The 23,522-nt window shown below is 35.5% G+C and overlaps 1 protein-coding gene across 14 annotated transcripts in view; it reads left to right on the top strand.

Moving 5' to 3' along the window:
- The window catches only part of LOC116403299 (pentatricopeptide repeat-containing protein At4g35130, chloroplastic-like), a 49,799-nt gene that overhangs the window by 24,608 nt on the left and 1,669 nt on the right, over positions 1-23,522 (top strand). For 2 of the 14 annotated variants that reach the window (XM_031883917.1, XM_031883915.1), the window contains exons 2-5: positions 20,427-20,496; positions 21,250-21,329; positions 22,286-22,377; positions 22,459-22,515. The gene's annotated coding sequence lies outside the window, so the exon portion shown is untranslated. Of the gene's footprint in view, positions 1-3,235; positions 3,621-19,368; positions 19,568-20,426; positions 20,497-21,249; positions 21,330-22,285; positions 22,378-22,458; positions 22,516-23,178; positions 23,237-23,522 lie in introns of those variants that run through there. The other 12 variants (XM_031883924.1, XM_031883920.1, XM_031883923.1 and 9 more) reach the window with 10 other exon arrangements.

The raw sequence follows: 23,522 nt of genomic DNA, 5'->3' as shown, positions 1-23,522 counted from the left end.
TCTTCCAAAATTTTCTCTGGGATTGGAATCGGTTGTAACACTCCCGCAGGTTTAGTTGCTTCGTACTTATTTCTTTGACAAATCTCACACTACTCAACATAGCAGCTAGACGCCATTCTAAATAAACTATCATGGATTGGCTTGATAATCACTACAACAAGTGAAATAAAATATAAGCAACTTGAGAGAATGAATCCAAATTTATTTTTACCGATCTAAGTAGGGTACTAATATCTTGCAAGTTTCTAAGCAACTAAATGTTGTATGGTCGAATGGTTAACCTGTAAGATCGATCCAAGTACTTTTGAGCTTTTCCAATCTTGACAAATATACGACTATATTAATGTGAATCTGTTACAGATAACTGCTTTTTCTTTGGATGATGGTGCGCTATCTAGCACAGCTCCGATGTTTAGTTCTAGGTAAAGATCATCGAGTATAGGTTTTTAGCCCGAGGCATAGATTAAGAAGAAACTGGGTCAGGCAGAGCTGAGGAGGCATCCCTACATTTACTTGTTGGGAGGGGTAAGCTTCACTAAATTATCCATTTCACTTAGGTTGGAGATCTTGATCTTTTTGTGGAACATAGGATATCAAATATAACCTTTTCGGCCAAGCATATTAAATCCTCCTAGGTTGTTTTGCTTAACTTTGGAGCTCATCCATCTTCCACAAACACCCCCACTGTCCTCAAACACCTCATCGTAGATCTGTAGTCCAAGCATTAGAGTTAAGAAGCTGTGTAGAATCTTCAAGTTCTGCAGAAATTATCATCTTCAAAAACTGCCCTTGATATCATACTCACGGTAGGTGTTTCTTGAAAAGGTCTCATCCATAACATTTCTATTTATCCAAGATCTAGACATTGGTCGCATCCACATTCAGTAAATTTTTGCCGTGGATTCACTGTCTTCTTTTGAGGGTAGAGTGAAGAAGGAAGATGGAAGAAGGAAAGCGATTGCCTGGAATCAGTGTATCTTAATATTCCTATGAAGGTTCTCTCTAATTTGTCCCTAAGTTTGTAACGTTGCAAAAATTTCCAAGCCCATCAAAGTTTCTAACTTAGCTTTCGATACTTATGTCAGGGTGTAAAATCTAAATTACAAGGAAAGAAATGTTACAGAAAGTAAAACACAACATAGAAGATCCAAAACATAGGCTTTCAGTGAAATCATCCTCCAACCTGAAACTCTATCATTATATATACTTTCAAGTTCGTTCTTTTAATCTTCTCTTTCATTTGATTCTTCAATATGTGTCCCGTTTTCATTTCCCGTTAATCTCTATCAATGGCAGGAGCATTGCATACCTCATTTTTATGTTTACTGATAGATAATTGTCTATTAGAAACTTTCGAGATATAATAATTAGTTTGAGAAAGGTGATACTTGCACGATTGCATTGCAAAAACACTGACAATTTTACTCTCAGATCTATTTCATACGAGCGAGTTCTCATTCTGTTTTGTGATCTTTCTTGTCAGAAAACAAGGATAAAGACCTCTCATTTGCAATGTTTCTGGACCCTGTTTATTAGTTCATTCAGATTTGATAAAAGGGATTTGAAGCTTTTGGTTTAATCTATTTTAGTTTTTCAACTTTTGAAAACAATGTTTTTGTTCTTGTCACCTACCTCTGCCAATATTCACCCCAAGCAATGGTTTCAAAACACGTTCACCACAACACGTCATGTTGGTACACATACTTGGAGCCACGTCTCCTGTTTGTTAAATGATTGACTAAGCACAATATACCAAAAGACTAAAAATAATTGTGTTAGATGGCTAGTTTAATTAAGTTTGTGTCCAATTGGTCATATTGATTTGTTAAGTGTTTTGGAAGTCCAAAACTTTAAAAATGTTTAATAGATTTCTCAACTTTCAATTAAACGGTCAATAAGACTAATTTTTTTTAAAATTTTCTGTCCAGTATGGTGAGATTTGAAAAAAATATTGATAACGCAAGGTTTTATTAGATGCACGATTTTAAGCTTAATGTTCTATTTGATACTTTTGTTTAAATTTAGAAATGTAACGGAAACAAAATTGAAGTTTAGGGATTTTTGATACTTTTAAAGTTTAAAGACGAAAATTTATAGTTGAACCACTATAAAAGCATTTTTGTTCTCATACTCCATTTAATGTTTTGATACTATTTCTGCTAGAAAGTTTAAAATGTTCATAACTGTGTAAATTGTATTAGGTAAGTGCAAAAGATTTCCATTCTTTTTTATCCTCCTTGTCTTATCTTATTTATAAACAACCTTCAATTGAAAAAATGTTTGTAGAAATTATGACTGTAGAGATCATGTATTACATTGAGCCATTGCTTATTTCTTGGTGTAATTCTTGTATTTGGTCTATAAAAGTTTATGTTTTGTTTTAGTTGCTAGAATTTCAAAGGTGCTTTTTTAGTTCCAATTCTTAAATCTTTATGGGGGAATTGCCGTTTTCGATTAAAAAAACCTTTGCCTAATTCAAAACTAACTCATTTTTTTAAAATCCATCTTCTTAACTCTTTTTTTTTGAACTTTTCATACTTTAAGTGGGAAGACCCACCATGTAAATGTACAACTTTGTCCTCAATAAATCTTCATTCAATTGCCTTCAATATGAATTCACCTGACTTATCTATCATAAAGTTAAAATCTTCCAACTTTAGTTTCACATTTGGTTTTCATCTATACGTGAGGTCCCAAATTCAAAGGAATAATTCGTTTTAGAGTGTTTAGGGTTCCTTTTTTTTTTTTCTTTTCTCTTTCTCATAAAGAGTTCCAAAAGACAGTAATTTTGGAATATAGCTTTTGTTGTATTATAATCCTGCTTGAATAGTAGTGTTTTATTTTTTTCGGAAAGTTTTAATTTGGATCTAAAAATTTACTTTGCATAGAAAATCTTCCTAACCAATTTAGCCTTCTATTTCACTTATTCACGTGGTAGGGAAAGACTATTATGTTTTATGAGAAACAATAGACAAAATTTAAAATGAGAGAGTAGACTTTACGTTTGAACGAAGTTCAGTATTTCTTGTAAAAGTTAACCAAGTCAATTTTCTCATGAAATTCAGTGACTTTGTCAATTTTCAAGAGAAATGTTGAACTTTGTCAAATTTCATAAGAAATGTTGACTTTGTGAACTTTCACGAAAAATATGCCGTCAATTGGTCTAACTATTTTTTAATACATATATACTTCTATAGTTTTTTGTTTGACTTGTAAGTTTTATCCTTGATTGCAGAATGTTTCATGTGTTTGTTTGCCACAGTGGTATTTGAAATGAGGATGAACGAGGATACGTAGATGGTAATCTAGGGGTTTGGGCGTGAGATGTGACATTTGCTTTCAAGACTTTTTGTTGGAATTGTATAATTTGAGTGGGGTTGACCCAAATAAACATGAGCACTCCTGCAGATGTGTATACAATTTTGGATGCATGGTTCATACGTATTTGATACGAATCCATAAAAAACTTAGAATCTATTTAAATGGTGAAGATGCAAGTAGGCTCTCTATTTATTTGTCATTGAAGTCGAACTTGATGTATGGCAATAGTGACTCGAAAAGAATCTCAGTTGCTCATACCAACCAAGCTTTTTGTACAATTTAGAATATTTCACCCTTTATGATCCCACACAACCTTTCATTAAACAAAATTATTTGGCAGCTTATGTTTTAGAACAAAATTATCCATCTCTACGTCACTAACTTCCATAGATAATAATGTTCCTCCATTAACCTATTTGATCACAACTTCTTTGTTTATTCATACAATCTTGAGGCTGATGCTTCATCATCTTCATAATATCAAATGAAGGACAATATTTGTGTAGATAGAGAGTTTGGGCATAATATAATTGAGGAGAATGAGGTAGAAGTTGAAAACGTATGTGTCGAAGGGGTGAATGGGGTTGGCGTAAGACAGAACATGAATAAAAGGGAAAACATATATGAAAAAGACTCATACTATGGATGTGCGTTACTTGATGAATTAGATGTTGAGTGTGATGATATGAGGACAAGTATGACAACGATGTCAAGGAAGATGTTGAGTGTGATAATGGTCAATTTAAGGCTATAAACCCAAACTTGAGAAATCCTCGTATCCAACCTTAGAGTGCATGTCCTCAAGTGGCCAGATTGTGCCAAGTCAAATGTTTGAGAAAGATGATAACATGCATAAATTCTAGTTATTATAGCCATTTTTATTAGAATAACAAGGTCACAACGCATAAGATGATCAAAAGGCGTAACTTGTGTTGTAAACACATAAGTATTTACAAAAATAATTTAAATAAGCATCATGCTTGTTTTACACGATTATCATGTTTAAATCCAGGATAAGTAGATAACGAGCAAATCGTAGGGGACACCTTGCGCATAGATCACGCGATGGAAACTCATTTGGTGATAACATCTCTAGTTGAGGAACCGTGTTATCACGCGAGGAAAGCTCACTACAAGACAAGAATGGTAGTTGAAGTGATGTGACTTCTAGGACTGAAAACAGTGTTGACAAGGTTAGAGAAACAGAAATTTTTCGCCTAAAGTTGTCTATAAAAGCACTTCATCTTCACCAAGACAGGAAGTAGCGTCTGAATGGACCGCCACACACAAAGAAAGCCTGCTGGACAAAAGATAGGGTATGTATAGGTAAAAACCTAGAGAGCCGGTGGCAAGGATTAGCCTAGCCATCAGATGCACAACACTTCTTCATCTTTTCTAATTAGAGTGCAACAAGAAAGCTTAGATTTTGAGAGTAGAAGAGTCATCCCCCGTTCTCTCGAATTTGTGTTTCAATTCATTATTCTTTCCTTCCATTTTTTCATTTCTTTGTAGTATATGTTGTTCATATTGAATAATGGCCTAAGACCTACATTCTTTGTATATATATCTTACATGTTCATATCTTCTCGATCCATCATTTCTTAACCTTTCACTTGCTAATGCGTTATTAGTAGTTAGGTTTGTGGTGAGTCATGAATAAGAAGTCTAGCTTATAACTTTTATCACATTAATTGAGCTATATTTCATCACTTGGTCAGTGTCAATCGCCGACTACCCGAGAGGGCAAGTAGCAAGGATATGACTAATGTGTGCAAGGAGGAGTTTGGTACCAAACTTCACCTTAGCAAGATAACTTTCAACATTTGTATCCCGAAAGGTGAACAAGTTCGGACATTAGGCACCGAAGGTTGCTGTCCTTAAATGAGAAGTTCTATAAGTATTATAAGTGAAGTCTTCCAGATATATCGTGCCTAATCAAGCACAGTCACTTGCATCTTGAAAGGTGAGCAAGTGTGACGTCCAAACACTTGAGAGAAGGTCTCCTTAATCATGAGCTAATTACGCAAGTTATATCGCATTGAGGCTCTCACATTGCTTAATTGCCTAATAATGCGTAGACCTTCCTTCACCCTTCTCTCGCATGCAAGTTAGTTCACCTAATCTTTCGTTTTATCATAATTTACCCCCTGTGCATGAGTCTCTAGGTGAGTGTAAATAACTTTAGTTCTTTTGATACATTCTTTTATCATAACCATCATAACGCCTAACAGATGAGTAACATTGTAGAACTAATATCTTGAAACAATTTCCCGTATTCAACTCTTAATCACCCAGGTAAACCTATTGCTTCGCTTGCACTTGGGCAAACAGTAGGAAAACTTGGATTTAATGGTGACTTAGGCTTCATGCGATAAAGAGGTACATAGTGAGCACTTCACATGTTAGGATCATGACCCATGACGTGTCACTTAGAATTAACAATGCAATACAGAAAGACATAGCGTGCACATTATGTGCAGTGAACCTACTTAGTGATGTATTGCAATTTCGTTAAACAAATATTAGATCGCTAAGACTAAGTCCCAAGTAACATTTATATGTTGTTCCAACAAGAGAACACACCAACCAAGTTTTTGGCACCGTTGCCGGGAAATTGAATTCTAGATATTAGAGTAGAATCTTACTTGGATTTTGGGCAAAACATTTGATCTTGGTGAATCACGTGATTAGCTGAAAATTTTGCGAATAGGTTCGAGGTACCAGAGTAATTTGTGATTGCTTGAACCAACCTCAAGATTTGTGTTTCGACTGATGACCTAGGGAAATCTAACGGATGCGGTTGGCCGCAAATGAAAATGAGAATCTCTAGGAATTCGTCAAATAGGGTGTCCTCACATCAAGCTAATGAAATTCGTGCTTCACTTAGCTAAGTGAGAAAGACCAAGAAAAGATCATTTATGCCCTGCGATGAATGATTGGGAGCAGAGACTTATTGCGATGAGCAATCATGATGGGAGAGTTATAACGATCTAAGAAATTTTGGGAATGATGTAGTTAACAAACTGTGCGGAACAGAGGCTATGATACCACAACTCCCCCTCACCAAAGAACCCGACACATGGATGCTTCTGTAATTTATAACTCCTCCAATTTATTTTTGAATCGCATCCTTACATTCGCATACATATTGCTTACACTTTTGTATTTTTGTAAATATCCTTATACGTGTACATCAATTTTTGTATTAAATTTTTGTATATCCTTTAATCTCACAAGGGGATTGCGCGATACTCTGAAGTTATAAGTTCGTCTGGTAGGATTCATCAGATGAAGTTAATTTACGACAAGGCATAAGTCAAACACAAATTATATAGGTTAGATTTCATTGGGAAACGTTGAAATCTTTAGGAGGTATGAAGTGTCTAATCAAATCTCACAGTTCTTAAACTTTCAAGAAACAATGAATGTGCGTACCTTAAGCGAGTAGTCTTGTAAGGTTTATCACGCCACATTTAGTTAGACAAGACCATTGACCTTTAGGTAACCAAAGTTTTGACGGTGGTTAAGAATACCTATTTAAACTTTTCAAAACTCCGAGTGTCAGCATTTAGTTGAACATACCTAGTCTCGAAACCACAAATTGTTGTTTCCTTCAAATCACTGCCATTCCAAAAACTCTTGTTCAAAGTTCGTCAACATATTACTTTTATCTTTAACTACGAAATGCTTTCCTTACAAAGTCCCTCGTAAGAAGACAGAGTGCTGAAAACCTCGCCATGTCATGTGACAAGTTTATGCAAATTGAAGGAAGGCGATAAAGGTTGGAAAAAGTTGAGGGAGAAAACACATGAATGAAAGGAAATGTAAGGAAAGAAGCAAACGAAGGTGGAAAGATAAACAAGAATAAAAGAAAATGTAATAAAAAGAAAGAAGAAGAAATGAAGAAGAAAGAAGAGGTGCAACAACCAGTTGAGGAGGAAGGAATGAATTTTGCAATAGAGAGCACCTCCTCACCTGTTATTGAATCTACAGGGTTGGAACAAGGGTCCGCAAAAAGACTAAGCAAGAAAAACTTGAGCCCTTGGAAAGAAAAATTGAAAGCCTTTGCTTGGGGAGTACGAGAAAGAGGCAATCAAAAGCTACTGTATGGGGGAGGAAGTACCCACTTGCAAGGAGAGAAATAGGGTTATTTTTAAGAAATCCCTTGCAAGTACAAGTAGGGGAAGGTGAAAAGGAAAGTGGAGTAAAGAAGACTTGATAAGGGTAATAATTTGATCTTCAACCAAAAGAGTACAATGAAGAAAATGGTTTGGTTAGGGACACACATAACGCGTGCAAGATGAGGAGGAAGCCTAAGAGTCAAAGAGAGGACAACCCCGTAAGGCTAAGTACTCCTATGACATCTTGCCGCGAGGTCCCACGAAGTAGAAGAAATGCCCATTCACCTAACCCCTTCTTCCAAAGTCAACTCCCCCGAAGCAGATTACACTTCAACACCCCACAACTCTACAACGGCAACCTCATCTTTGCTAATCCAAACCAACCAACCCGCAAGCTATAAATCACCTACTTCCGAACTCTTGCGACTTTTAACTATACCTTATGTAATTTTTATTTCTTTTTATTTATGTCATTTACAATACAAGTTACAACTTTAGATATAATTTTTGTTTGTTTTATCTTTCTTGTCGCAAGCTTGGTTCCCCGCCTTGTAGTATTCTAATTTGTCTTTGCGATTCAATAATACTTTAGTGAAATAAAGTTTTATTTGTTATTAAAGAACCTTACTTAGAAAATATTTCTCTAGTTTATTAGGCACACAAACTTTACCTCAAACCACTTTTGTGAAACTTTTCTGAGACTAATTTTATCATTCTTTTCTAGTAACGAGGACTTTACTAGCCTGTAAATTTGGGAGTGTATGAGATTCACATTAAAACTCTTGAAATCTTTTTGAAAACTTTTAAAGACATGCAAAAATAAAGCGTTTTAACAAAAATTAAGACTAAGCCAAAAGTGAATTTTTTTCAAAAAATTGGTATTCGTTTACTCAACTAAAATAACGACTCCATTGTTGCCTCTTCACAAAAATAAAGAAGCAAAGCTTCAAAAATAAAAAATTACAGAGTTAAGTAATAAGAGGCGATAAGAGTTACAGTTGAGGAGGAAATCAGACTCATAGAGTACTTATGATTTTCCACTCGACGCCAAGTCTAATGTAAATATAATTAAAAGCATCATTTTGTCAAATAAAAGAACTAAAAAAAATTTCAAATTTTTTTTTGCCATTTATGAAAGTGAAAATAATATTTACTATAGGGAATGAACATGGGTATTTTGAGTATTAAGCTTGTCGCATTTTGAACTTAGAAATACATTCATAGCAAGATGTACGCGACGAGAGTCAACACTAAATAACGAATAAAACTTGCTCGTATTTTAAGAAATATAGAAACACAAAAGGGAAAGATGAGTCTTTAAGGAGGAATGATGCTTGAGGACAAACATAATACGTAGCGATGCTTGAGGACAAGCATTATAATAAATTTAGGGGAGTGATAACACACAGAAATGCTTGTTATTATAGCCCTTTTTATTATAATAATGAAGTCAAAACGCATAAGAAGATTATCAAAATACGTAACTTGTGTTGTAAACACATAAGTATTTAGAAATATAACTTACATAGGCATCATGTCTGTTTTACGCGATTGTCATGTTCAAATGCAGGATAAGTGGACAAGGAGCAAATTGCAAAGAACACATCGCGCATAGATCACGCGATGGGAACTCTCCTAACGACTAATTCCTCCAGACGAGGAACCATGTCATCACTACAAGACAAGAATGGTAGTTGGAGTGACGTGACTTCTTAGGACTGAAAACATCGTTGACAAGGTTAGAGGAATAGAAGTTTTCTGCCTAAAGTTGTCTATAAAAGTACTTCGTCTTCACCAAGACAGGGAGCGGCATCTGAATGGACAATGGCCTAAGAAGTCAATCCACTCTTCTTTCCTTCCATTTTTGCATTTATTTGTAATATATGTTGTTCATATTGTACAATGGCCTAAGGCTTACATTCTTTATACATATATTACATGTTTATATCTTTTCGATCCATAATTTCTTAACCTTTCACTTGTCAATGTGTTATTAGTAGTTAGGTTTGTGGTGAGTCATCGATAAGGAGCCTAACTTATAAGTCTTATCGCATTAATTGAGCTATATTAATCACTTGGCTAGTGTCAATCGCCAACTACCTGAGAGGGCAAGTAGCAAGGATAAAGCTAATGCGTGCAAGGAGAAGTTTGGTAACAACCAAACTCCACTTTAGCGAGATAACTTCCAACATTTGTATCTCGAAAGGCTAACAATTATGGAAATTGGGCACTGAGAGGTTGTTGTCCTTAAACGAGAAGTTCTATAAGTATTATAAGGGAAGTCTTCTAGATATATCGCGTCAAATCAAGCACAATCATTTATATCCTAAAAGGTGAGCATGTGTAGCGCCTAAATACTTCGAGAGAAGGTCGCCTTAATCATGAGCTAATTACGCAAGTTATATCGCATCGAGGCTCTTGTATTGCTTAATTGCCTAATAGTGCGTAGACCTTCCTTCACCCTTCTCTCGCATGCAAGTTAGCTAGTAAGCTAAAGGATTCTTCTTGTTTTAAAATTACAAGGTATGAAATATGTCCATACATGCTGACAACGATTAATGGATCACAATCACTGTCTAGCTAGAAGCAAATTAGTAGGTCATCTGATTAAGTTCAAGTTCGCCAATGTTAGTAGGACGTATAGGCTGAGAGATATCATGCAAGATATGTGGGAGGATTATGGTGTCAATATAAGTTACACAAAATCTTGGTGGTCTAAAGAAGAGGATTTAGTACAAGGTAGGCTAGAGAGTCTTCTAGCTAGTTGCATGCTTATGGGAAAACTTTGAAGATAACGAACCCTGGTATTGTAGCGTTTTTCGGACGCAAAAAGCATTTTAAGGACAACCGAATCTTATTTGTCTCATTTCTCACAATTTCCACTTCAAGAGCAAAGTAAAGAGAAGTAGAGAGGAGTTGAGATTTTCTTGCAAGTGTTGGAGTCAAATAAGAGGGTAGTTCGACCAAGCTCCAGCTATGGGTGTTCGGTCAAGAGACATCCGAGTAGGCAAGAGTGTTGGCGAGTTTGAGCTAAAGAGGAAGAGTAGCACTTGAGAATGGATCCAATTAAGTCCAAGTTTCTTCTTTATTGTTTAAGAAGCTTAAGAGCAAGTTTGATAAGTTAGGGCTTGTTGTCTTAGGCTCTAAATCAGTTGAGAGCTCGTGTTGAGTTAGGGAAAGCTTGAAGAACCAGTCTTATGTAAGCTAAGACCACCAAAGTGTTCAAAGAAATCAAGGTGAGTAAGAAAAGAGCTCTCTTTAGAAGAGAAAGGAAAAATGTAAGAAGATGAATAAGTTTCCTTTAAATGGAACCCAAGAGTAACTTGATATTTTATTGTTTCAAAGCAAGAAGCAATAGGGCAAATCTATAAACTAAGAATCTAGCCAAAAATTGTGAATGACTAAAATTTATCTTGAGTTTAAGCATTTGAATACGGTAAATTTATGAAATTATTTACAAGCATGAGTTTTAAATTTAGAAAAGAGTTATGAAAAAGCATGATTGAGTTAAAGTTTTAAAGCATTCAAATTGAGAAATGTTTCTTAAGACATGAGATTATGAGAATGCGTTTGAATGCTAAGTTTCTACAAATATTTGAGAAATGAGATTATTTAAAGCAAAGCTAGATTTGAGACTTGCTTAGTGTAAGAGTTTTTCATAAGCATGCTAACTTAAGTAAGTTAAAGTTTTAGCATGAGATTTCTGAATATGCTTAAGTCTATGTCGAGGTGTCTTGATCTGATAACGACCCTACGAGAAATAATGTTCTGTGCACAAAGGTCGTGTGATGAGGGTATGCAGTAGATGCCTAGAGTTCCTATCACATAGATTAGGTAAGAGATGAGGGCCTCTACGAGTGCTTAGATTTTTTTTATCTCATGATAGCTATAGCAAGATAGGGTGCTACTAGCGCCTAGAGTTTCGTCTCGTAGGCATTGTATTGAGGGATATGACTTCCACGTCTAGAGTTTCGTCTTCAAGGTATTGTAAGAGCTAATTATTTGAATGTTGAGTTTATGAAAATATATCTAAGTGATGGATTAAGTTTAGGCAAGACATGATGCAAGAGTGACATCATGTTAAAGAGCTCTAGTAGCTAAGTACGAATTAAGCTAAGTTGAGACTTAAGCTAGAAATCCTTAAGAGCAAAGCATGATTAAATGTTATGATATTTCTAAGAGCGATACTGGACATATGACTGAGATTATAATGATATTATGTGTATAGAGAAGACTATCTCGTTTTCGATGTTGAGTATATTCCATGACAACAGTGCAATTGTGAGTGTCGAGCATGCCCCACTACGACAAAAACAATGGAAACACTAGGCGTGTGCTACTAGATCATAGAGTAAAGTTAGAAAGGAAGATGATGGGAGTACAGGGCGTGCCCTACTATATCGTAGAGTAAAGTTGGAAAGGAAGACGATGAGAGTATTGAGTGTACCCTGTGTAACGGGCTACTTGTCCAGGGCGATGTTTGCCTATGGCCGTATACCTAAATACCCCCGATTTATCTTTATCTTTATATCTTATATTTAGTTTTGGTAGTTGCTTTCATTTTTATGTAATAAATCTTGGGTGTGACGATTCGGTCTTTTTCATATGCAAGCTATCTAGAGCTGAAAAAATCCAAAATGTACTATAGGGGGCATAGTACAATCCTCGCCTAAGCCTTGTGGCACTCTTTGCAATCTAAGCTTTTCATTGCAATTGACAGTCTTCAATGCTTTTTTAACAACGATTTCAATGCAATTGTTTCTATCTCACGTTTTCTAAAAAACGTGACGAGAGGTTGAATCGTGTCGTAGTTTGTTCTCAATTTTCACATTTTGATTGATTGACTTGTTGCCTGGGTCGAACAAGTTCGCACAATCACTTGTCCCGAGGTTGAAAGATTGTGATTGTGACAAGTGGTATTAGAGCTAAATGGGCTAGGTGACAGTTTAGACAGAAAGATGTCGGTTGTGAAATAGTCGGACAAGACCCATAATGAACGACTGGTTGGACTCGAAGAGCAGATGCTCTACCTGGTGGAAGTTTTTGATTCCATTCGTTTCTTAGAAAAACAACATGAGGAAGTTGCCAAGAAAGTCGATGTTGTTGATGCGGTGTCCCATCGTCTGGACGAATTATCCATACAAGAATTGCTGACTAGAGTTGACACTCTAGAGCCACAAATTGTGAGAACTGGAAACGTCACCTACGGACGTGGAGACAGTTCATCAGGCTCTACTGTCCATATGGAAGAACGAGTTATTGAGATAGATAACTCAACTCCCAAAAGAATATGTTGGAAATGATAAACGACATGATGAAGGATTTTTTTGTTACCCTCGATGTTGTTAGAAAAAAAATCACAGAGGTGAATATGAAGGTGAACCTTATGATGCTAGCGTTGGCAAACTAGACTCCGGCTTGAGGATCAATCCCTGTTGGTAGAATAAAATTATTTGAACCCAAGCCCTTCTGTGGGGCAAGAGATGCAAAGACATTAGAAAATTTCATCTTTGATGTCGAGCAGTATTTTAAGGCCACAAGTACGATTATTGAAGAGGCCAAAGTGACGTTGGTGACTATGTATCTATCTGAAGATGCAAAATTATGGTGGAGGTCCTAGTATGTTGACATCCAGGAAGGGCGTTGCACAATAGATTCGTGGTATGCGCTAAAGACAGAACTCTGTTTGCAGTTCTTCCTCGAGAATGTCAAAATCTTGACTCAACGCAAACTGCACGAAATGAAGCACACCAGCAACATTCAGGACTATGTGAAACAATTTGCGTGGCTGATGCTAGATATTTGCGATATGTCAGAAAAAGATAAAGTTTTCTGTTTTGTCGAAGGTTTGAAGTTGTGGGCTAAGACCAAGCTATATGAACAAAGGGTCCAAGACCTCACGTCGACATACACAACGGCTGAATGGTTATTTGACTTATTCAGGGACTCTCAAGATGTGAGACGCCATCAAAGTTCCTCCTCTAAGGGAAACAGAAACAAACGCCCAAGTTCCTCCAAATCTGCCAGGGAGTGAGGGACAAACGTCACAACGGAGACCATAAGCCCTTTCAAGCAAATACAGGAAGCACCTAGCGAGGACCTAACAACAATGAGAACACAACCAGTCATCCTCTCAGTTGTTTCATATGTAAAGGGTCCCATCTTGCTAGGGAGTGTCCCAACCAAACCACCTTCAATGCTTTTCAAGCCACGTTAGCCTTAGATTTAGATGATAGATTGAGTCAAACTGAAGGAGAAATTTGCCAGATAGAAGAAGGCGAAAATCCTAGAATGGGGGCCTTGAAATTTTTGTCATCTCCCAGAAGATGGTAGGGGAGACTAGTGGGTCGACAAAGAGGGGTCTAATGTATGTGGACTGTTGGGTTAACTAGAAACCATTCAAGAAAACTATGGTGGATTCTAGTGCAACCCACAATTTCATAATAGAGGCAGAAGCTAGATGGCTGAATTTTCGTTGGGAGAAAGACACAAAGAAAAAATAAAGCTCGAAAATTCGGGTGCCTTGCCTATTATCGTGCTAGTAAAACGAACGATGATAAGGTTGGGAGCATGGATTGGCCCCATAGACTTGGTGGCCATTAAAATGGATGACTTTGATGTAGTACCGAGAATGGAATTTCTACTCGAACATCAGGTTATTCCAATGTTGTTAGTCAAATGTTTAGTGATTAATGGATCTACGTCCACCATTATACATACAAACATTCGTCAGCCTAACGGGGTAAATATGATTACGACCATGCAACTGAAGAAAGGCCTTGCTCAAGGTGAGCGAACGTTTATGACTATTTCGCTTGGGTCATTAGAAAATCCAGGGGAGACAGTCCCCAAAGACATTATGTGTGTCTTGGTACATGGATGTGATGCCTAAATCTCTACCTCCGTGAAGAATGATTGATCATGAGATAGAATTACTATCGGAGCAAAACCGCTTGCGACGAATGTTTATCGTATAGCACCACCGGTGTTGGTTGAACTATTGAATGCAAGATTTATTAGACTTGCAAAAGCTCCGTATGGAGCCCAGACTTTTTCCATGGGAGTTTGCGGTTGTGCATCGACTACCGTGCTCTAAACAAGATCACAGTTCGCAATAGATACATGTTTCCCTAATCACTATCTTGTTTGACCGCCTACATGAGGAGAAGTATTTTTTGAAGCTAGACCTGCGATCGAATTATTATCCAGTGAGAATTGCTGAAGGAGATGAGCCTAAAACGACCTGTGTTATGAGGTATGGGGCGTTCAAATTTCTTGTTATGCCATTTGGTCTTACCAATGCGCTTGAAACCTTTTGTAAGTTGATGAACCAGGTCTTCCACGAATACCTTGACAAGCTTTTCGTGATCTATCTTGACTATACCTGTCTATAACTCCAGGATGGAAGAGCACAAGGACCACTTCCAAAGAATTTTCCAGAAACTAAAGGAGAACCAATTGTATGTCAAGAGGGAAAAATGTTTATTTGCGCAAGAACAAATAAATTTCCTGGATCATGTAATTGAGTGTGGGCAAATTGGTATGATGGAGGGGAAGATTGTTGCGATACGTGATTAGGTAGTACCAAGGCCAGTCACCGACTTGCATTCATTTCTCGGATTAGCTAACTATTACAGACGATTTGTGGAAGGATTCTCCGTAAGAGCAAGCCCGCTGACTGAGTTATTGAAAAAGCACAGCCAATGGGGTTGGACTTCTGAATGTCAGGTTGCCTTCGATGAGTTGAAGCAAGCTATGATCGAGGGACCAGTTCTTAAGATCGTCGATATGACCCAACTGTTTAAAATCGAGATCGATGCGTCTAATTTTGAGTTGGGTCGTGTTCTCCTGTTGAATGGACACCCCATCGCATATGAAAGTCGAAAGCTTAATGCCGTAGAGAGGAGATACACGGTGTCTAAAAAGGAAATACTTGCTGTGGTATATTGTCTGAGAGCCTGAAGACAATATTTACTAGGGTCTACTTTGTTGTGAAGACAGACAATAGTGCTACTTACCACTTTTTTACCTGGACGAAATTGACTTCAAAAGAAGCAAGGTGACAAGGATTCCTAGTTGAGTTTGATTTTGAATTTGAACATATGAAAGGGGTGAGCAATCAGACAACCTATACACTTAGTTGGAGAAATGAACACGTGACTCTGTGCATGTTTGCTCATCTTCACGCAAGTCAGATTGATGGCTTAATGCATAATGTTTTGAGAGAATTCCTGTAGAAAGATTATGCCGCTTAGAATGTCATGAGTTTAGCTAAGGCGTGTAAGACAAGACAATTTTGGGTTGAAGATGGCTTGCTAGTAACAAGGGGAAAGCGACTGTATGTCCCTAGAGGAGCGGACCTAAGGAAGAAATTGCTATGTTATGACATTCTGTAGGCTAGCCACCCCGGATGGCAAAGAACATACGCCTTACAGAAGAAGGGCTATTTTTGGCCCAATATAAGGGACGACGTCATGCAATATACGAAGACATGTCTCATCTGTCAACAAGATAAAATTGAGAAAGTAAAAGTTGCTTGGCTTCTTGAACCTCTGCCAGTTCCAACAAGATTGTGGGAAAGTATTTTTATGGACTTCATCACACATCTCCCTAAAGTAGGTGATCATGAGACCATCCTGGACGCTGAAGATCAAAGAGTCCAAGGTTCACTAGTCGACAGAGATGTCAACTGTTTAAGTGGAGGAGAATATAACGAGCATACTTATGTAGGGCGATGTTTGCCTATGGTTGTATACCCAAATACCCCCAATTTATCTTATTTTTATGTTTAGTTTTGCTAGTTGCTTTCTTTTTTAGGTAATAAATCTTAGGTGTGAAATTTCGACATTTTTCATATGCAAGCCTACTAGAGTTGAAAAAGTCCAGAATGAACATGAGAGACATAGTAGTTGAATCCCCACCCAAGTCTTGTCACACTCTTTGCAATCTAAGCTTTTTATTGCATTTCATAGTCTTTAATGCTTGTTTTAACAATGATTTCAATGCAATTATTTCTCTATCACGTTTTATAAAATATTTTATAAAAAACGTGACGGGAGGTTGAATCGTACCGTGAGTTTGTTCGCGATTTTTGGATTTTGATCGGCTGACTTGTTGACTGGGTCGAACAAGTGCCGCACAATCGCTTGTCCCGAGGTTAAAAGATTGCGATTGTGACACCCTGCTACATCGTAGAGTTAAGGTTGGAAAGGAAGACGTTGGGAGTATTCAGTATCCCTTACCACAATATAGTAAAGTCAAACTTGTTGCTTCCCGCCCTGAGTTGCTTTGCTAGAAATATTTGCTTAGAAAAGTACTTTATAAGATTGTTTTATATATGTTGCATACTTGTTTCAGTAAGCATGTTCTATTTTAAAGCTTACTTACAGGGCTTTATAGCTCATGCTTTCAATGTTCATTTACCTTATAGGTAGATATCGTGGTTTTGACGCCTGTTAAAGCTCCACCTAATCTGCTACAAGTGATATGATTTTGTACAACTTATTCCATGCATGCATGATAATTTGTAACTAAACTAATAGAAGATTTGGTTGTAGTTGTCTGTAATACATGTTTAAAGTCATAAAGGGTTTTAGATAAGAGTTGCACGTTAAGAAGGGTTGATAGACATTGTTAGAAGAAGAATGATGTGGGTTGGCTTCACGCCACACCTCGGGTCTAGTGAGGAGGTGCTCCAGGATGGGGTGTGACAACTTGAGTCGCTATATAATTACGCCATTGAGTGTCAACCTAACAAGGGCAAGGGAACTCAAAAGTGGTCTGACTCGATGATATTACTACAATAAAAACTACCTACTACAACAGTTGTATACATCCTAAATTAAAAGGAGGAAAGAAAAAACTGTCACAAAAGGTCAAAACTCACGTGTTTTACAGGAAAAAATGGAATTTTTCTAATTCGAAGAATTTATGTGATGTAATAAGAATAAGGCTATAGTTAGTTAAAATATAATACAACTCTAGTTAATAAAACAGTTAAGTTGTAATTAGTTGAAACAATTAAATACTTAACTGTTTCATAAATAGTTACCTGTAACTACTTACAAATCCTCAATAAATACTCCATCTCTTAGCCATTATTGGCAGAGAATTCATTTGAGAAATTAGTTCTACTTTGATTTACATCAAGTGGTATCAGAGCAGCCCCGATCCTTGGACGGATGGCTGGCCAGAGAGGAGCAATCCCTTCTGCGGGGAATAACTAGCAAGAAGAGGTGGAGGAGATCACCACCTTTTCTCCAAGGACATCCACAATACGCTTGCTGGCCGTCGAAGACTCCTTGGGAGATTTACACAATAAGATGAATAGAGTAATGGACAACTTGGACTCTCTAACTCAAAGGATGGATGGACTGCCGACACTGACAAGGATTGAAGACTATGACCGAAATGGAGAAAACAAAGGAGGCCTGCTAGCGTGAAGGAACTTTAGAAACTTGCCCAATGAAAGAAACGATCAAAGGAGGAGGCCGATGGACATTCCACTACAATATGCCGATGATGACAGTCAAGAAGGAAGTTTTGGAGCTCAAAAAGAAGGAGACCAGTCCAAGATTATCAAGAACCTCTTCCAAGATACCAAGATTATTACCAAGAACTTCAATCATGATGAATGGCAAGAATGTACAGTAAATGATCATAACAAAAGGTTTTGGTCACATGCTGATGGTAGGAGAAAAAAAACCAGTCGTTGGTATAAACAAGTAAATCAATTGTACTTCCATAAACAATGCTGGAATTCTTATTCAAGTGGTTTGGAAGAAGAATTTTAACATTCAAATTTTGGCCATGCTCGATTTTCTTAAAGAATCTATCATCATCCAAATTGGAAAAGTGATTCTAGTGACTTCGATGATGTTTCTAAAACAGTTTGGGACAAAATAAGAAAGGGACAATATCAAAAAATGGCCCAACGATCCAATCAAACTAATTTTCCAAGAAATCATCTTTCATTGGAGATAAAGATTCAACGTGTAGATCAACCATCAATCTATTTGCTAGAGTCCAAGAACAGATTGGTTTCATATACAAAAGAGAAGACAGAGAAATCACGGTTGGAAAATTGTCAAATAGAAAATCATGAAGATAAAATTGAAGAACAATAATTTGAAAATGTTGACTTGGAAGTGGTCACAGGTGAAGAAAAATTCAACAAAGAAGTTGAAAAAGAAGTATCAAACACCGAGCAAAAGATCAACGACACATTGGTTGCGGTGAAAATGAATCTTTAAACCGTCGAAGAACTTGAAGCGAATAATAAAGAAAATGTGATTCTGAAAGGATTTTCTTCAAAAGTTAATTATTTTGAAATTGATTCTTTGAAGACGGGTTTAAATGAGATTGAAGGGAACATCTTTTTGGGTTTATGGCCGATGGAGAGATTTATCTTTTAGTGGCCATATTTGATTTTTTGTCTTGATTTTATCCCTTCGATCACAATATTTTTGTCCAAAATGTAGGAGGTTGGTTTGGTTATACTCCACTAACCGGATGGATTTCAACTTTCATGACAAACTCGGGATGAGTTTGATGCTAGGAGGTGGAATGATGTAATAAGAATAAGGCTATCGTTAGTTAAAATAAAAGACAACTCTAGTTAATAAAATAGTTAAGCTATAATTAGTTGAAACAATTGAATACTTAACTGTTTCATAAACAGTTACTTGTAACTACTTACAAATCCTCAATAAATACTCCATCTCTTAGCCATTATTGGCAGAGAATTCATTTGAGAAATTAGTTCTATTTTGATTTACATCATTATGACAGCATAAATCTATTACAATTTTTAAATGTCATTAAATATAAATAATAAAAAATATTTTTTATTAAAATATTATTTTTCCTCCTTAATTTTCCTCCAACTTTTCATTAAAAATTATTAAAATATAAATTTACTTTTATTTCCCCTTTCTTCATTATCATACTCACGATAGAACCCCAAAAAACCCAACCCCAACTCCATTCTTCTGCATCTCTACTACCTTTCTTCTCAGTGACGGAGACCTACGGCAACGTCAAGTCTAAACATTTCGAAGGCAGCGAACCACACTCATTTTCTCCTCGAAGGTGACCCACACTCATTTTAAAGGTTTTAAAGACAAGTTAGTGTTTAATACCTTCACTTTTGTGTCTTTCTCTTTTCTGAGTTTAATCAGTAGGGTGTAAGAAATTGAACAAAACTCACTATTCCATTTGATGGTAATGATTTTGTGCAATGTGTTCCCCATTTAATTTTCAATGATTGCAAAAAACCCATTATTTTGAATTGGTTAAAGCATTTGTTAACTCCATAAGATGAATTGATTTAGAGGTATAGGGAAGGAGAATGGCAAAGTACGCAGAGTAGTGGTATTCAACCAAAGTTTTCATTTTCACTCCCATTTTCTTCTCATTTCTCTTCAAATGCTTTCATTTTATCCACAATATTTGGGTATTCAATCAAAGTTTTCATTATTTCTATTGTTTGTATTTGTATAGTAATATAGTAATATGTGGTTGTGACATTGTTTTTTTTTTTTTTTCTTATTTCTTTTATATTAGTCTGTTTTACAACAAGCTAATTTTAAAGGTGCCAATGGAATATTGATGTAAATTTTAGCCAACAAAGATTTCACCAGTTTGGTGTCTCATTTTTTTCCCATTTGATGATGGAATCGATACAAATTTCTTCACTGCTTTGCTTATTGAAATTCTTTTCTTTGATGGTTTTTGTGATATATTGATGGTTCTTTGTCTGAAAAACATCTCTCATAGTTTTATTTTTATAGGAGATACGTGTTTGTTTTGTCTACCATCCTATTCAATATTGTTGTTTACGATCATTTTTCTAATGTCAATCTACATATTTTTTTCATGGTTGGCTATGTGATGAAGCATTTTGGTAGCTTACAATGTGTTCGATGAAATGCATCAATGAAGCAGTTGGTTGATTTTTAATTGATTTTTGTTCTTTCGAATTAGGCAATCAAGGTCAAGAGAGATTTGTGGCTATGGGCTGAAGCTTTGAGAAAAAAAGAATGAAAAATGAAATGTGAGATTTTAAACTTTGATAATGTGTATGGTCTTTTTGTTTATGCCTACATTTTCCAAGTGAATTTGAGAACTTTTGATTTTTCTATTGAATTGTATTGTAATTGCATAATAGTCATAGCATAAACAAACTATATATATAAACTTGAACACAAGTACTTGTTATCTAACTCATTACTAAATTGTTGTAATTTGGTTACTCTTGATTTATTAATGATTGAAGATGAAAAAGAGTTATAAATGTTTTCACTATGAGCAAGAAATAAATTATTTATGTTGCTAATGAACTTATCTTGATTTATTGGAAGCTCTGATAAACCATCAATTTAAGCAATTGTTTTGGCCTTGTTATAGTTGTGAGTTATATTTCTTTTTATTGGTGTTGTGAGTCAGTATGCAATAATGGTCTTACTTCTCTTAGGCAGAGAGAAGTCTGATATTTGTGAGGTAAGACATTTGCTATTAAACCTAAATGTATCATTGAATTCTATTTTCCGTTGTTATTATCTTTCAAAAAGAAGGCTAACCTTCACTCTTTTTTTTTTTTTCTCTATTATGATCTTGCAATCTTGAAAGCATTACGGTTTCTTTTGTAACATAAAATTCTTTTATTTGATTTGGATTGAAATTATGTCTTGTTTTGTTGAAGGATAGAGGAAAGTGATTATTGATAATTATTGATATGTTCTCTCTCCCTTTCTTACAATAAGTATTGTAGCAACAAAAATTACTACATGTTCTTCTATATTGAAAGGAAAACTAAAAAAGGTGGTGAATTAAAATGGCTTGCAAAAACCATATCATTAAAGTGGGAACCTAAGACATACAGTGAAGGTATGATTATAATTTATGCATTTCTAAAGTATAGTTATTTTGTTACAATGGAGGCTATATTTTTTATTTTTTATTTTCTGGTATATGCTTCATATCGTGCGTAATATTATCTCATCATTTATAATGCACTTAGTATAGACCTCCTTTATAAAGCTAAGTGAACTTTTCATATGACTCTTTTCAACAAAGCTCCCTAAACCTTGTTTGTAATATTTGCATTTTTGGATAGATGTGTTGTAGGTTCATTGTTGATATTGGGTATTCTTCGACAAAGATTTATTTTGTGTGGTATAATTTTATTTGTCACTTACCATGCTAGATCTTTCCAAGAGGAGTAAATTTGAAAATTTTGAAGAAACAACAGTTGTCTTGATCTAAACTTACTTTAGGTGCATTCCTGTCAATTAGAAGGAATGCCTCTCTCACGCTAGCTAATAATATGTTTTATTAGCTCTCTGAGTTTTAGTTTATTCTTTAGACACTCTCTAATGCATAGGGTTCATTTACGACATAAAATAACTGTCATCGTAGACCATTTTTCTTGTAGTGTAGCTATAATGAATGATTTGCATTTTACCATTTTTAAATATTAATTGCTAGTAGTTTAGCTATTTAATTTTTTATTTGGCTATTATTTTTCTAGTTGGTTGAATGTAACTTTGTTGGTTCATTTGCCACACTTAATGATAGGTTATTGTCCTTCTAATCACAAATTTTATTTAAAAGAAATATTTATCTTGAGTAGTTGAAAACTTGCAACTCTATTTTAGTGCTCCTCTCATAGTTACAAAAAAAAAAGTCACTTCAAGTTGAGTTAATTGCAATTTGTAGTAATATAATTACAAATGAGGTTGAATTTTATGTATTGTACTATATGCCCTAGCTGCCAAGTTATTTTCTTTTTAATTATTTCATAATCTAATAATTTCTTGAATACCTGGGAAATCTATTTTTAGGGGATCTTATCAATGAAAACACACTGATGAAAGTGATTAGAGGGCTTAATAAGAGTACTGGGGTTGTGCTAGAATATTTGCAAGAAGCAAAGGTAATTATGGGAAAAATTATAGTTGTAGTGGGATATGGGGATAGTGTTCCTTATTTAAGATTGTGATTTATGATTGTTTAGGAGCATGGACATAGAAAAGGAAAAGACATTTTAGCATCTATACCGGGTTATTGGGAGGTAATATGTTCTATATTTGAAGGTGAAGATGAACATATGTTTATCAGCGCCCAATTATTACCTGCGATTCGGTATTTTATTGTACAAATATAAAATGCCTAAATTCCATTTCTATATTTACAAATGAACGTCCTTTCAATAATTCACTCCTTTCTTTGCAATTTTAGAAGAATCAGATAAGGAAGTTAAATGATTCAACATCCAAGTAAAAGCATATGAAGATAATTCAAATTTGAACATGTCTGTACAACTTATATGCTCAAAGAAACGAGTAATAAATGTGGGAAAGTTCCAATTCTTTCAGCAGATCCATTTCATAGAACTCTTAGTTCATTGTTTTTCCTTTTTTTTTTTTAATCTTTACCTATTATTTTATTTGGTTTAATGTGGTTGAGTGATACCACTTTTTAATTGACAAAACATTTTCATTTCATATTTCTTTCAAGTGGGAATCTCAACATCAGATTTCTTCTTTCTTCTTTGAAGTGGAAATTTCTTTGGTAGAAATTACTTTAGCCCATTTCACAATTTGAGTATATTCATACTAAAAGAACATCATTCCATGTGACTTTTACTCTTTTCAGTGTTTACTAGATGGTTTGGTTCTCTTTTGATTGTGGACTTTTCCTATTTTATGCAATCCTTATTGTTCCCGTGTTTCAGATAGCATGGACTTTCTTCTCTATATGATACATGTTTTATATACTTCAAAGAATTTCAGGTTCTCTCTCTCTTAGTGTGTGGGTGTGAGTTTACCTTTTTAGGGGTGTTCTAGTGGTTCTTGAGCCTAAATACATGTTGAAGTGCTATGACTATCTTATAGCTATGGTAGTCTTTTTCTTAATTTTACTTTATGCGTGCTTAAATGATCATTTCTTCCTAAACGTATTTTGATAAGGAACATATTTATGCATGTTAGAAGAAGAAATGCGCTAAAACGTATTTAGGAAACACATTTCTTCCTAAATGTGCTTAAATGATCATTTCTTCCTAAACGTGTTTTGATA

Source organism: Cucumis sativus, chromosome 4 (assembly GCF_000004075.3).
Source record: "Cucumis sativus cultivar 9930 chromosome 4, Cucumber_9930_V3, whole genome shotgun sequence".
NCBI classification, from domain to species: Eukaryota; Viridiplantae; Streptophyta; class Magnoliopsida; order Cucurbitales; family Cucurbitaceae; genus Cucumis; species Cucumis sativus.
The sequence above is the reverse complement of the archived record's forward strand: the minus strand, read 5'-3'. Positions and strand labels throughout refer to the sequence as shown.